At 42.5% G+C, this 12208-nt stretch overlaps 1 protein-coding gene across 2 annotated transcripts in view; it reads right to left on the bottom strand.

The window, feature by feature from the left end:
- LOC128659867 (gastrula zinc finger protein XlCGF26.1-like) overlaps nucleotides 1-12208 on the bottom strand; it is a 98963-nt gene that overhangs the window by 33651 nt on the left and 53104 nt on the right. The gene's annotated exons all lie outside the window — the stretch shown is intronic.

Below are 12208 nucleotides of genomic sequence, written 5' to 3'. Positions count from 1 at the left end.
TCTGAGATGAAGGCGCACAAATGGCACTATGTCCATTGCCGCTACCATTAAGCCGATTACCTCCATACACTGAGCTACCGAAGGGCGCGGAATGAAGTGAAGAACACGGCAAGCATTTAGAAGTTTTGATAACCTGGACTCCGTCAGGTAAATTTTCATTTCTACAGAATCTATAAGAGTCCCTAAGAAGGAGACTCTTGTGAGTGGGGATAGAGAACTCTTTTCCTCGTTCACTTTCCACCCGTGCGACCTCAGAAATGCCAGAACTATCTCTGTATGAGACTTGGCAACTTGAAAGCTTGACGCCTGTATCAGGATGTCGTCTAGATACGGAGCCACCGCTATGCCTCGCGGTCTTAGAACCACCAGAAGTGAGCCCAGAACCTTTGTAAAGATTCTCGGGGCTGTAGCCAACCCGAAGGGAAGAGCTACAAATTGGTAATGCCTGTCTAGAAAGGCAAACCTTAGAAACCGATGATGATCCTTGTGAATCGGTATGTGAAGGTAGGCATCCTTTAAGTCCACTGTGGTCATGTACTGACCTTCTTGGATCATGGGTAGGATGGTCCGAATAGTTTCCATTTTGAAAGATGGAACTCTGAGGAATTTGTTTAAGATCTTTAGATCCAAAATTGGTCTGAAGGTTCCCTCTTTTTTGGGAACCACAAACAGATTCGACTAAAAACCCTGTCCTTGTTCCGTCCGCGGAACTGGATGGATCACTCCCATAACTAGGAGGTCTTGCACACAGCGTAGGAATGCCTCTTTCTTTATCTGATTTGCAGATAGCCTTGAAAGATGAAATCTCCCTTGTGGAGGGGAAGCTTTGAAGTCCAGAAGATATCCCTGAGATATGATCTCCAACGCCCAGGGATCCTGAACATCTCTTGCCCACGCCTGGGCGAAGAGAGAAAGTCTGCCCCCTACTAGATCCGTCGCCGGATAGGGGGCCGTTCCTTCATGCTGTCTTAGAGGCAGCAGCAGGCTTTCTGGCCTGCTTGCCTTTGTTCCAGGACTGGTTAGGTTTCCAGGCCTGCTTAGATTGAGCAAAAGTTCCCTCTTGTTTTGAAGCGGAGGAAGTTGATGCTGCACCTGCCTTGAAATTTCGAAAGGCACAAAAATTAGACTGTTTGGCCTTTGCTTTGGCCCTGTCCTGAGGAAGGGTGTGACCCTTACCTCCAGTAATGTCAGCAATAATTTCCTTCAAACCAGGCCCGAATAAGGTCTGCCCCTTGAAAGGAATGTTGAGTAATTTAGACTTCGAAGTCACGTCAGCTGACCAGGATTTAAGTCATAGCGCCCTACGCGCCTGGATGGCGAATCCGGAATTCTTAGCCGTTAGTTTAGTCAAATGAACAATGGCATCAGAAACAAATATGAGTTAGCTAGCTTAAGTGTTCTAAGCTTGTCAATAATTTTAGTCAATGGAGCTGTATGGATGGCCTTTTCCAGGGCCTCAAACCAGAATGCCGCCGCGGCCGTGACAGGCGCAATGCATGCAAGGGGCTGTAAAAACATAATTTATGCTTACCTGATAAATTCCTTTCTTCTGTTGTGTGATCAGTCCACGGGTCATCATTACTTCTGGGATATTATCTGCTCCCCTACAGGAAGTGCAAGAGGATTCACCCAGCAGAGTTGCTATATAGCTCCTCCCCTCTACGTCACCTCCAGTCATTCGACCAAAGACCAACGAGAAAGGAGAAGCCAAGGGTGTAGTGGTGACTGGATTATAATTTAAAAAATATTTACCTGCCTTAAAAAACAGGGCGGGCCGTGGACTGATCACACAACAGAAGAAAGGAATTTATCAGGTAAGCATAAATTATGTTTTCTTCTGTTATGTGTGATCAGTCCACGGGTCATCATTACTTCTGGGATACCAATACCAAAGCAAAAGTACACGGATGACGGGAGGGATAGGCAGGCTCATTATACAGAAGGAACCACTGCCTGAAGAACCTTTCTCCCAAAAATAGCCTCCGAAGAAGCAAAAGTGTCAAATTTGTAAAATTTGGAAAAAGTATGAAGCGAAGACCAAGTTGCAGCCTTGCAAATCTGTTCAACAGAGGCCTCATTCTTAAAGGCCCAAGTGGAAGCCACAGCTCTAGTAGAATGAGCTGTAATTCTTTCAGGAGGCTGCTGTCCAGCAGTCTCATAGGCTAAACGAATTATGCTACGAAGCCAGAAGGAGAGAGAGGTAGCCGAAGCCTTATGACCTCTCCTCTGACCAGAGTACACGACAAACAGGGAAGACGTTTGTCGAAAATCCTTAGTTGCCTGCAAGTAGAACTTGAGGGCACGAACTACATCCAGATTGTGTAGAAGACGTTCCTTCTTTGAAGAAGGATTTGGACACAAGGATGGAACAACAATCTCTTGATTGATATTCCTGTTAGTGACTACCTTAGGTAAGAACCCAGGTTTAGTACGCAGAACTACCTTGTCTGAGTGAAAGATCAGATAAGGAGAATCACAATGTAAGGCTGATAACTCAGAGACTCTTCGAGCCGAGGAAATAGCCATTAAAAATAGAACTTTCCAAGATAACAATTTTATATCAATGGAATGAAGGGGTTCAAACGGAACACCCTGTAAAACGTTAAGAACTAAGTTTAAACTCCATGGCGGAGCAACAGTTTTAAACACAGGCTTGATCCTAGCTAAAGCCTGACAAAAGGCCTGGACGTCTGGATTTTCTGACAGACGCCTGTGAAACAAGATGGACAGAGCTGAGATCTGTCCCTTTAATGAGCTAGCCGATAAACCCTTTTCTAAACCTTCTTGTAGAAAAGACAATATCCTAGGAATCCTAACCTTACTCCAGGAGTAATCTTTGGATTCACACCAGTATAGGTATTTACGCCATATCTTATGGTAAATCCTTCTGGTAACAGGCTTCCTAGCCTGTATCAGGGTATCAATAACCGACTCAGAAAAACCACGTTTTGATAAAATCAAGCGTTCAATTTCCAAGCAGTCAGCTTCAGAGAAGTTAGATTTTGATGTTTGAATGGACCCTGAATCAGAAGGTCCTGTCTTAGAGGTAGAGACCAAGGCGGACAGGATGACATGTCCACTAGATCTGCATACCAAGTCCTGCGTGGCCATGCAGGCGCTATTAGAATCACTGATGCTCTCTCCTGTTTGATTTTGGCAATCAATCGAGGAAGCAGCGGGAAGGGTGGAAACACATAAGCCATCCTGAAGTTCCAAGGTGCTGTCAAAGCATCTATCAGAACCGCTCCCGGATCCCTGGATCTGGATCCGTAGCGAGGAAGTTTGGCGTTCTGGCGAGACGCCATGAGATCTATCTCTGGTTTGCCCCAACGTCGAAGTATTTGGGCAAAGACCTCCGGATGAAGTTCCCACTCCCCCGGATGAAAAGTCTGGCGACTCAAGAAATCCGCCTCCCAGTTCTCCACTCCCGGGATGTGGATTGCTGACAGGTGGCAAGAGTGAGACTCTGCCCAGCAAATTATCTTTGATACTTCCATCATTGCTAGGGAGCTTCTTGTCCCTCCCTGATGGTTGATGTAAGCTACAGTCGTGATGTTGTCCGACTGAAACCTGATGAACCCCCGAGTTTTTAACTGGGGCCAAGCTAGAAGGGCATTGAGAACTGCTCTCAATTCCAGAATGTTTATTGGCAGGAGACTTTCCTCCTGACTCCATTGTCCCTGAGCCTTCAGAGAATTCCAGACAGCGCCCCAACCTAGTAGGCTGGCGTCTGTTGTTACAATTGTCCAGTCCGGCCTGCTGAATGGCATCCCCCTGGACAGATGTGGCCGAGAAAGCCACCATAGAAGAGAGTTTCTGGTCTCTTGATCCAGATTCAGAGTGGGGGACAAATCTGAGTAATCCCCATTCCACTGACTCAGCATGCACAATTGCAGCGGTCTGAGATGTAGGCGTGCAAAGGGTACTATGTCCATTGCTGCTACCATTAAGCCGATCACCTCCATGCATTGAGCTACTGACGGGAGTTGAATGGAATGAAGGACACGGCATGCATTTAGAAGCTTTGTTAATCTGTCTTCTGTCAGATAAATCTTCATTTCTACAGAATCTATAAGAGTCCCCAGGAATGGAACTCTTGTGAGAGGAAAGAGAGAACTCTTCTTTTCGTTCACTTTCCATCCATGCGACCTTAGAAATGCCAGAACTAACTCTGTATGAGACTTGGCAGTTTGAAAGCTTGAAGCTTGTATCAGAATGTCGTCTAGGTACGGAGCTACCGAAATTCCTCGCGGTCTTAGTACCGCCAGAAGGGCACCCAGAACCTTTGTGAAGATTCTTGGAGCCGTAGCCAATCCGAATGGAAGGGCTACAAACTGGTAATGCCTGTTTAAAAAGGCAAACCTTAGATACCGGTAATGATCTTTGTGAATCGGTATGTGAAGGTAAGCATCCTTTAAATCCACTGTGGTCATGTACTGACCCTTTTGGATCATGGGTAAGATAGTCCGAATAGTTTCCATTTTGAACGATGGAACTCTTAGGAATTTGTTTAGGATCTTTAAATCCAAGATTGGCCTGAAAGTTCCCTCTTTTTTGGGAACCACAAACAGGTTTGAGTAAAACCCTTGTCCTTGTTCCGACCGCGGAACCGGATGGATCACTCCCATTAATAATAGATCTTGTACACAGCGTAGAAACGCGTCTTTCTTTATTTGGTTTGTTGACAACCTTGACAGATGAAATCTCCCTCTTGGGGGAGAGAATTTGAAGTCTAGAAGGTATCCCTGAGATATGATCTCTAGCGCCCAGGGATCCTGGACATCTCTTGCCCAAGCCTGGGCGAAGAGAGAGAGTCTGCCCCCCACTAGATCCGGTCCCGGATCGGGGGCCCTCGGTTCATGCTGTCTTAGGGGCAGCAGCAGGTTTCCTGGCCTGCTTGCCCTTATTCCAGGACTGGTTAGGTTTCCAGCCTTGTCTGTAACGAGCAACAGCTCCTTCCTGTTTTGGTGCAGTGGAAGTTGATGCTGTTCCTGATTTGAAATTCCGAAAGGGACGAAAATTAGACTGTCTAGCCTTAGCTTTGGCTTTGTCTTGAGGTAGAGCGTGGCCCTTACCTCCTGTAATGTCAGCAATAATTTCTTTCAAACCGGGCCCAAATAAAGTTTGCCCCTTGAAAGGTATATTAAGTAATTTGGACTTAGAAGTTACATCAGTCGACCAGGATTTTAGCCACAGCGCCCTACGTGCCTGAATGGCGAATCCTGAATTCTTAGCCGTAAGTTTGGTTAAATGTACTACGGCCTCCGAAATGAATGAATTAGCTAGTTTAAGGACTCTAAGCCTGTCCGTAATGTCGTCCAGCGTAGCTGAACTAAGGTTCTCTTCCAGAGACTCAATCCAAAATGCTGCCGCAGCCGTAATCGGCGCGATGCATGCAAGGGGTTGTAATATAAAACCTTGTTGAACAAACATTTTCTTAAGGTAACCCTCTAATTTTTTATCCATAGGATCTGAAAAAGCACAGCTATCCTCCACCGGGATAGTGGTGCGCTTAGCTAAAGTAGAAACTGCTCCCTCCACCTTAGGGACCGTTTGCCATAAGTCCCGTGTGGTGGCGTCTATTGGAAACATCTTTCTAAATATTGGAGGGGGTGAGAACGGCACACCGGGTCTATCCCACTCCTTAGTAACAATTTCAGTTAATCTCTTAGGTATAGGAAAAACGTCAGTACTCGCCGGTACCGCAAAGTATTTATCCAACCTACACATTTTCTCTGGTATTGCAACAGTGTTACAATCGTTAAGAGCCGCTAAGACCTCCCCTAGTAATACACGGAGGTTTTCCAATTTAAATTTAAAATTTGAAATATCTGAATCCAATCTGCTTGGATCAGAACCGTCACCTACAGAATGAAGCTCTCCGTCCTCATGCTCTGCAAGCTGTGACGCAGTATCAGACATGGCCCTAGAATTATCAGCGCACTCTGTTCTCACCCCAGAGTGATCACGCTTGCCTCTTAGTTCTGGTAATTTAGCCAAAACTTCAGTCATGACAGTAGCCATATCTTGTAATGTTATCTGTAATGGCTGCCCAGATGTACTAGGCGCCATAATATCACGCACCTCCCGGGCGGGAGATGCAGGTACTGACACGTGAGGCGAGTTAGTCGGCATAACTCTCCCCTCGCTGTTTGGTGAAATTTGTTCAATTTGTACAGATTGGCTTTTATTTAAAGTAGCATCAATACAGTTAGTACATAAATTTCTATTGGGCTCCACCTTGGCATTGGAACAAATGACACAGGTATCTTCCTCTGAATCAGACATGTTTAACACACTAGCAATAAACATGCAACTCGGTTACAATCTTATTTAACAAAAACGTACTGTGCCTCAAGAAGCACTAAACGATTAAATGACAGTTGAAATAATGAACTGAAAAACAGTTAAAGCATCACTCTTTAAAAACAACACAACTTTTTAGCAAAGGTTTGTTCCCATTAGTAAAGTAACACTAATTAAATTTTAAACATAAAAATTACAAAGCAACGTTTTAAATCACAGTCACTATATAAGTCTCACAGCTCTGCTGAGAGAATCTACCTCCCTTCAAAGAAGTTTGAAGACCCCTGAGTTCTGTTAGAGATGAACCGGATCATGCAGAAAATACAACAGTAACTGACTGGAAATTTTTGATGCGTAGCAAAGAGCGCCAAAAACGGCCCCTCCCTCTCACACACAGCAGTGAGAGAGAAACGAAACTGTCATAATTAAAACAAGCAAACTGCCAAGTGGAAAAATAATGCCCAAATATTTATTCACTCAGTACCTCATTAATGCAAACGATTCTACATTCCAGCAAAAACGTTTAACATAAAAAATACCTATTAAAAGGTTTAATGTACTTTTACAGAGTAATTCCGGTGAAATACCATCCCCAGAATACTAAAGTGTAGAGTATACATACATGTTCATTATAACGGTATGGCAGGATTTTCTCATCAATTCCATTCAGAAAATAAAAACTGCTACATACCTCAATGCAGATTCAACTGCCCGCTGTCCCCTGATCTGAAGTTTTTACCTCCCTCAGATGGCCGAGAAACAGCAATATGATCTTAACTACTCCGGTTAAAATCATAAGAAAAACTCTGGTAGATTCTTCTTCAAACTCTGCCAGAGAGGTAATAACACGCTCCGGTGCTATTGTAAAATAACAAACTTTTGATTGAAGTTCTAAAAACTAAGTATAATCACCATAGTCCTCTCACACCTCCTATCTAGTCTTTGGGTGCAAGAGAATGACTGGAGGTGACGTAGAGGGGAGGAGCTATATAGCAACTCTGCTGGGTGAATCCTCTTGCACTTCCTGTAGGGGAGCAGATAATATCCCAGAAGTAATGATGACCCGTGGACTGATCACACATAACAGAAGAAATAAAACCTTGTTGAATAAACATTTTCTTAAGGTAACCCTCCCATTTTTTATCCATTGGATCTGAAAAAGCACAACTGTCCTCAACCGGGATAGTGGTACGCTTTGCTAAAGTAGAAACTGCTCCCTCCACCTTAGGGACCATCTGCCATAAGTCCCGTGTAGTGGCGTCTATTGGAAACATTTTTCTAAATATAGGAGTGGGGAAAAAGGCACACCCGGTCTATCCCACTCCTTGCTAATAATTTCTGTAAGCCTTTTAGGTATAGGAAAAACATCAGTACACACCGGTACCGCATAGTATTTATCCAGCCTACACATTTTCTCTGGTACTGCAACTGTGTTACAGTCATTCAGAGCAGCTAATACCTCCCCAAGCAACACACGGAGGTTCTCAAGCTTAAATTTAAAATTAGAAATCTCTGAATCAGGTTTCCCCGAATCAGAGATGTCACCCACAGACTGAAGCTCTCCGTCCTCATGATCTGCATATTGTGACGCAGTATCAGACATGGCCCTTACAGCATCTGCGCGCTCTGTATTTCTCCTAACCCCAGAGCAATCGCGCTTGCCTCTTAATTCAGGCAACCTGGATAATACCTCTGACAGAGTATTATTCATGATTGCAGCCATGTCCTGCAAGGTAATCGCTATGGGCGTCCCTGATGTAATTGGCGCCATATTAGCGTGCATCCCCTGAGCGGGAGGCGAAGGGTCTGACACGTGGGGAGAGTTAGTCGGCATAACTTCCCCCTCGTCAGAATCTTCTGGTGATATTTCTTTTATAGTTAAAGACTAATCTTTACTGTTTAAGGTGAAATCAATACATTTAGTACACATTCTCCTATGGGGTTCCACCATGGCTTTCAAACATAATGAACAAGTAGTTTCCTCTATGTCAGACATGTTTAAACAGACTAGCAATGAGACTAGCAAGCTTGGAAAACACTTTAAACAAGTTTACAAGCAATATAAAAAACGTTACTGCACCTTTAAGAAACACAAATTTTGTCAAAATTTGAAATAACAGTGAAAAAAGGCAGTTACACTAACAAAATTTTTACAGTGTATGTAACAAGTTAGCAGTGCATTGCACCCACTTGCAAATGGATGATTAACCCCTTAATACCCAAAACTGAATAATAAAAGACAAAAACTTTTTTTTTTTTTTTTTTTTTTTTTTCAAACAGTCACAACAACTGCCACAGCTCTACTGTGGCTTTTTACCTCCCTCAAAAACGACTTTGAAGCCTTTTGAGCCCTCCAGAGAAGTCCTGGAACATGCAGGAAGAAGCTGGATGTCTCTGTCAGTATTTTTATCTGCACAGAAAAGCACTAAAAAAGGCCCCTCCCACTCATATTACAACAGTGGAAAGCCTAAGGAAACTGTTACTAGGCAAAATTCAAGCCAGCCATGTGGAAAAAAAATAGGCCCCAATAAGTTTTATCACCAAATACATATAAAAACGATTAAACATGCCAGCAAACGTTTTATATTAAATTTTTATAAGAGTATGTATCTCTATTAATATGCCTGATACCAGTGGCTATCACTGCATTTAAGGCTTTACTTACATTAGTTCGGTATCAGCAGCATTTTCTAGCAAATTCCATCCCTAGAAAAATATTAACTGCACATACCTTATTGCAGGAAAACCTGCACGCCATTCCCTCTCTGAAGTTACCTCACTCCTCAGAATATGTGAGAACAGCCATGGATCTTAGTTACTTCTGCTAAGATCATAGAAAAAGCAGGCAGATTCTTCTTCTAAATACTGCCTGAGATAAACAGTACACTCCGGCACCATTTAAAAATAACAAACTTTAGATTGAAGAATAAACTAAGTATAAAACACCACACTCCTCTTACGACCTCCATCTTGGTTGAGGCTTGCAAGAGAATGACTGGATATGACAGTTAGGGGAGGAGCTATATAGCAGCTCTGCTGTGGGTGATCCTCTTGCAACTTCCTGTTGGGAAGGAGAATATCCCACAAGAAATGGATGATCCGTGGACTGGATACACTTAACAAGAGAAAAGACTATACCTCAGGTAAGAATACATTTTTCCTAAAAAATGCATTTCCCAGATATGAAACTGACAGTCTGCAAAAGGAAATATACTGAAACCTGAATCATGGCAAATATAAGTACACTATATATATTTAGAACTTTATATAAATACATAAAGTGCCAAACCATAGCTGAGAGTGTCTTAAGTAATGAAACATACTTACCTAAAGACACCCATCCACATATAGCAGATAGCCAAACCAGTACTGAAACAGTTATCAGTAGAGGTAATGGTATATGAGAGTATATTGTCGATCTGTAAAGGGAGGTAGAAGATGAATCTCTACGACCGATAACAGAGAACCTATGAAATAGATTTCCCGTGAGGAAAACCATTGCATTCAATAGGTGATACTCCCTTCACGTCCCTCTGACATTCACTGTACTCTGAGAGGAATCGGGCTTCAAAAATGCTGAGAAGCGCATATCAACGTAGAAATCTTAGTACAAACTTACTTCACCACCTCCATAGGAGGCAAAGTTTGTAAAACTGAATTGTGGGTGTGGTGAGGGGTATATTTATAGGCATTTTGAGGTTTGGGAAACTTTGCCCCTCCTGGTAGGATTGTATATCCCATACGTCACTAGCTCATGGACTCTTGCCAATTACATGAAAGAAAAGGCAGTTCTTTTTTTCCTATTTTTACTATATCTTATTCTCCCCTGCCTGGTTCGGCCACCACAATAAATCAGCCCTGGACACTACATATCATGTGACTCAAAAAAAGAAAAATGTGTAAAAGATGCTGACACTCTTTGGCTCTATTAAGCTAACCCAAAAGGCATTGGCAAATCTCCAAATTGCCAATGAGTAGTTACAACGAAAACGGGGGATGTGGGTAGCGCTACTTAAAGCTTAGAGCGGATTATGTGTGAAATTAATATAGACAATACTAGTGATATAAAGGTTAATACCGTAATTGTTAAAGTGGAATTATACTAGTGAAACCACTCTTAATTATACCAAAATTAGTAATATATGTAATATGTTTAGTGCCGGCACTATCTATAACATGTGTTAAAACTTAAAACATAAAAAACAGAAATCTATTTGCAGATACTATGTTTAAATAACAGCTTGCAGTCCATTGTAATGAGCACAGACAAGTTATTAACTTGCTTGCTAGTTGTTGCTTGTTATGCTTAATTGCAAAGTATGGCAGATAATATTTGCGATTTAGAAAACTAAACAGAGTTCTTAACTAATGGTTACAGAGTTACCGTCTTTGAAATGGTAGGTATATCCGTTGTTAGAAAGATCCGTGTCTTTATGCTGGAATGGATTAACGCTCCGGTTTGAAATAGCGTATAGTGATCCAGGTAAAGCAATGCTTGTTAGGAGATTTTTTCAACTTGTTGGAAATTGTTGCCTGTGAAGTGCCTTGCGGCGTCCTGGAGTGTCGATGATGGCAACGGGGAAGTAGGTAGGTCCTGGGACCAAGGTGTAAGCTGGCAGTGATTGTCTCCTTCGCAGCTGTACCTACGAGTCCTGCTACCAGTTCCGGTGTGATAGGTGAGGAGCTGGAAACACCTTGTAACTTCGGTGAAACCTCAGGTAGTTAAGCAGCTGGACAGACCAGATGCCTTTGGAATACAAACGGTATGCAGATCATGGGTGGGATTTTTAAGCATATATCTTCCACTCAAAGTTTTGTGAGGGGGATCATGCACCACACCTACTGTAACCGAATGTATATAGTGTGCAATGATTTGCTCGTCTATCCGACTCTTGCACACTATATACAATCGGTTACAGTAGGTGTGGTGCATGATCCCTCTCACAAAACTTTGAGTGGAAGATATATACTTAAAAATCCCACCCATGATCTGCATACCGTTTGTATTCCAAAGGCATCTGGTCTGTCCAGCTGCTTAACTACCTGAGGTTTCACCGAAGTTACAAGGTGTTTCCAGCTCCTCACCTATCACACCGGAACTGGTAGCAGGACTCGTAGGTACAGCTGCGAAGGAGACAATCACTGCCAGCTTACACCTTGGTCCCAGGACCTACCTACTTCCCCGTTGCCATCATCGACACTCCAGGACGCCGCAAGGCACTTCACAGGCAACAATTTCCAACAAGTTGAAAAAATCTCCTAACAAGCATTGCTTTACCTGGATCACTATACGCTATTTCAAACCGGAGCGTTAATCCATTCCAGCATAAAGACACGGATCTTTCTAACAACGGATATACCTACCATTTCAAAGACGGTAACTCTGTAACCATTAGTTAAGAACTCTGTTTAGTTTTCTAAACAGCAAATATTATCTGCCATACTTTGCAATTAAGCATAACAAGCAACAACTAGCAAGCAAGTTAATAACTTGTCTGTGCTCATTACAATGGACTGCAAGCTGTTATTTAAACATAGTATCTGCAAATAGATTTCTGTTTTTTATGTTTTAAGTTTTAACACATGTTATAGATAGTGCTGGCACTAAACTGTCTATTTTTTATTGTAATTAAATTGATTTTATGATTGAATTCTAGATCTCTACACATTTTTTATTTACATATATTACTAATTTTGGTATAATTAAGAGTGGTTTCACTAGTATAATTCCACTTTAACAATTACAGTATTAACCTAACCTTTAGATCACTAGTATTGTCTATATTAATTTCACACATAATCCGCTCTAAGCTTTAAGTAGCGCTACCCACATCCCCCGTTTTCGTTATATCCTGTGACTCAGCAAGGTTCTGGGGCCGTTATCAAATAATTAAAAAAAAGC

The sequence above is a fragment of the Bombina bombina genome, chromosome 5 (assembly GCF_027579735.1).
Source record: "Bombina bombina isolate aBomBom1 chromosome 5, aBomBom1.pri, whole genome shotgun sequence".
NCBI lineage: Eukaryota > Metazoa > Chordata > Amphibia > Anura > Bombinatoridae > Bombina > Bombina bombina.
The sequence above is the reverse complement of the archived record's forward strand: the minus strand, read 5'-3'. Positions and strand labels throughout refer to the sequence as shown.